This window comes from Peromyscus californicus, unplaced genomic scaffold (genome assembly GCF_007827085.1).
Source record: "Peromyscus californicus insignis strain IS unplaced genomic scaffold, ASM782708v3 Scaffold_20__1_contigs__length_68692818, whole genome shotgun sequence".
In the NCBI taxonomy this organism is placed as follows: domain Eukaryota; kingdom Metazoa; phylum Chordata; class Mammalia; order Rodentia; family Cricetidae; genus Peromyscus; species Peromyscus californicus.
The window spans coordinates 40,080,662-40,084,544 of NW_026294503.1; positions in this window are offsets into that span (position 1 = coordinate 40,080,662).

Genomic DNA, 3,883 nt, shown 5'->3' on the forward strand with positions numbered 1-3,883 from the left:
ACAGGTGACGGGCGCAGGCAACAGCCACTGCTGCTGTGGGAACACTTAATCGCTGCCCAATTATCGCCCCAGAAGTCCTCAGCAAACCCCCGCACTGCAGCCTGGGGCTACATTCTGCCACTGGAAAAGAGGCCAGGCTGGTTCCCTGCCTCCAGGGAGGGGGACTTCTAACCCACACTCCTCCAGTACCCGACCCCCCCACCCCCATCAATCCTACCCCATGAGAGAGCTAATAATTCCACTCTCCTCAGCCCCCTTGAAGGTTGGGGAAGGATCTAGGGAGGTTGGGGGCTGGGACTATGCAGGGAAAGAAGGGGGGGAGGGGGGAGGTAATCAAAGCCAACCTACCCCAGAGATTCTAGATGTCTGGCCCAATGAAAAACAGGAGTCCTCAGGGATGGGGCAGGCCTGGGTGACCTCCGTGAGTCCTTAGAGTGCTAAAATCATCCAAGTGACCAGGTAACCCTGTCAGTCCTGCCCTTTGCTCCCAGGACTCCAAACACCCTGGGCTCTGACCTCACAGCCTTTACCTTGGGATGCTGTGATGCTGAGCTGTCTTTTTCAAGATGGGGCCCCCTCCCAATATGTCAGTCAGAGAGCTCTGAGGCCAGGGAGTGTCCCTCAGCCCCCTGTCCTGCCCCTGTCCCTGGAACCTCTAGCTCTCTTCTCCTGCTTCTCTCCCCCACCCCAAGATCTCCTGTGAGTACAAGCTTCCTGGCAGGAATCACATGTGTCGGGGTCCCCACCACCTAGGCTCCCAGAGGCATGTGGGCTTTAGGACCCCTTAAGTTGCCTCTCTGTTCCTATAGGATAGCTTCAAAGTCCCTTCATGGCCACTGTGGGACACAGCTGTCCCGGCCTGGCTAGAGGGTCTTCCCAGCAGATGTTTTTTCCAAAGCTGGACAGTTAACACCCAGTAGTAACGAGGGTAAGAGGACAGCTCCTTCAAGGAAGGATCTCATGGCCATCCCTCTACCTGCACACAAAGGTATACCGTGAACACACAGGTGTGTGCCTGTACCCATGAACAAGCATACACACACACACACACACACACAAACACAAACACTTTGATCATCCCTCTACACACCCCCCTACATGATATGGGCTGTGGGACTCCATTCCTCATGGAGCCAGAAGCCAGGGCAGCAGAGGTGGGCATGACAGGGATCTGGTCAGCTTCCTGCTCTCATCTGCCCACAGTTCTGCCATCTGTGTGGGCACAGGAGAAGGGGTATAGGCTTTTGTCCCCTGATTGGCTGAGCTGCAGGACCTCCTGCCCAGCTCATGGCCCAGTTGTCTTTATCAAATCTCTAGACAGCCTCCTGCCACCACCCACTTTGCACAGATGTCCTTTGCTGTCTGGACAGCCCCAGCTCCTGGTCCTACTTCTCAGCTCCAGGGATGATGCCCTGTTACCCTGGCCAACTCCAGGTCTGTACTTTGAGTTGAAATCGGGGGCCCAGAGCAGTCATTTGGCATGGATCTGAAGAGAAAGGGATGAGCCCCTCCACAGCCCTCTTCTAATCACCTGACCTCACTTTTCCCTCTGTGGCAGTGGGGGAGCAAAGCCCCACCAAGCTAGAGGCTGCTGGAGTCCTTCCTTGGTGTCAGTATGGGGCAGGAGAAGGGAGGAGGCCCCACCTCCAGTCCTCAGGACTAGGCTCTGTGGGCTTCATAGAGCCCCTGTATACCGACTCTGAAGGCCTCCTAAGCTCAGGCTGAGCTAACATGTGAATGAGCCACCGGCAGGAGGGAGGCCACCTGGCCCTCCCACCAGCCTTCTGCTGTCTGAATGACTTCCGGTCACCCCCACTGCCAGTCTCGGGACACAGTGGGGCTGGGCGATAATGGTCTCAGGAGCTGAGGGTTGAGGGTTCTAATCTTCCCCAGGGCACATGAATACACAGCGGTGTGGAGGCTGAGACCGAAGGAGGACATCAAGGTCGGGGAAAGACTGAGGGGGATGATAGGGAAGCAGAAAAAGATGGAGAACCCAAGACAGGGCTGCTGTTCAATTTCTCACAGAGGAGTTCTCACTTGGTTTCCATAGGGGCCCTGTGAGGTGGGAGACCCGCCTCAGACCACTGAGCTAACCAGCAACAGAGGCAGACTAGGGCACCGTGAGGGGTGGGGGTGGCGCGAGGAAGCAGGACTGGAGCCCTGAGAGTCTGAGGTGCTCTCCCCCCAGGGCTCAGAGTTCCCCTCCCTTTCCAGCAGCCTTCCTTCCTGAGCCACGGGAACATGTTCTCTCTGCACCCGCCCCTCCCCTTCCTTCCTTCCTCTTCCGTCTGGCAAGCTGTGTGCTACATCCTTGTCCCTGGAACAGGCAAGGCAGCCTGTTCGTTCAGGGCCCCCACACACCAGACCCTCCTCCCTCCTCCTTCCTGCCTCCTGCCTCAGCACCTCCAGTCCAGCCTCTAAGGAAGCCTGGTATTTTTCCATGGATCCTGTACAGCCTCCATGCTCCATGTGCCCCAGGCATTTCCCACTGCCCGCCTGGCAGTGGACAAGGACACAGGTTTGTGGGAGTCTGTCCTCAAGAGACCTATGTTCCTCACTGAACCCAGTCATTATTCATAAGGGAGACTGAGGTCCAGAGAGAGCCAGACACCTGCAGCACTGAGCAAGCCACACAACAGTGGAGGCCAGAAGAAGGGTAGGAATTGGGGTAGCGGTCTGAGGGAGACCTCTAGTTTCCTAGAGCCATTATGTAGGACACTTCCTTGTGCTATGTGAACATGGGTAAGTCTCCCTAAGCCCCTACCCCTTCCCTTGCCTCAGTTTCCTCACTGGTGGTCCTCTGCTGTGCTTCTAGCTTGGCCACTGCCCTCTGCAACTTGTCAGCAAGGTGGCCTTGCTCAGAGCCTCAGAACTTGGCAGAGAGCTCCCAGTACTTCCTTCCTGGGGATTCTTAGTGCAGGGAGGAGGTCGGCCCCTCTAATGGTCATCGCTCAAGCTAGGACAGTCTAGAACAAGGTAGGAGAGGCCACATGGGCATTGTGGGCACAGATCTTGGGACTCACATACTAGGAGGCAAGTTTAAGGGTAGAAACAAGGGACAGAGCATAGACCTGGGAAAGCCCTTTGGGTCCTTTGTTGGGCAGCCCGCCTGAGCCTGGCCTGAGAGCTGTGGACAGGAACTCTCCTCTTGCGACTCTCTGAGACCATGTGTGACTTCATGCCACTCATTCAGGCCCTCAGTCTCAACCATACAACAGGCAGACTGCACCAAGTGGCCACTAGGGTTCCTCTTCAAGGTGAAGAGAGAGAGAGCGAGCCCAGTGGCCCTGTGGCTATGAGGCTCCTGTGTCCACCCAACTGCCCGCTCCTTTGTTCAGTTGACAAATGCCAACCCCAGTGTTAAAATGAGAAAGACGTGGCTCCCTGTGCCTCTAGGAAAGGGTCCCCAGGCCCAGTAGATGCCGAATCCTGTGCCTTGGCCTGTCCTGTGTGTATCCCCACAGAGCCCCTGAGCATGAGTGGCCAATCTTGATGTTCATGCAGGTTCGGCAGTGTGTTTTGCTCGAAACCAAATGTGTCCCAGTCACAGCACCGTTTTGGTTTTCCTGGCATACCTGCTGCCGGCCAGCACTGGGTGACTCTGGGTTCTGCCTGGGCATTGGTGCTCAGAGGCCCCCAAGTAGGCAGGGGCCAAGAGCCAGAAACAAAGAGGGCCTGCCAGGTGAATGGGGCGGTACTCTGGGCCAAGGGCAGCAATGTAGCCAAGTGGTTCCGTCCCCTGGAGGCCGAATGTGAAGGGTAGCCAAGACCAGGTATCAGGGCGAGTCAGGTCTCCCTGATGCTGGCCAAGATATCAACCTTGGGCCAAGGGTTAATGTGGCCAGGACCTCTTCAACCTAGGGAGGACAAGAGGGTAGAG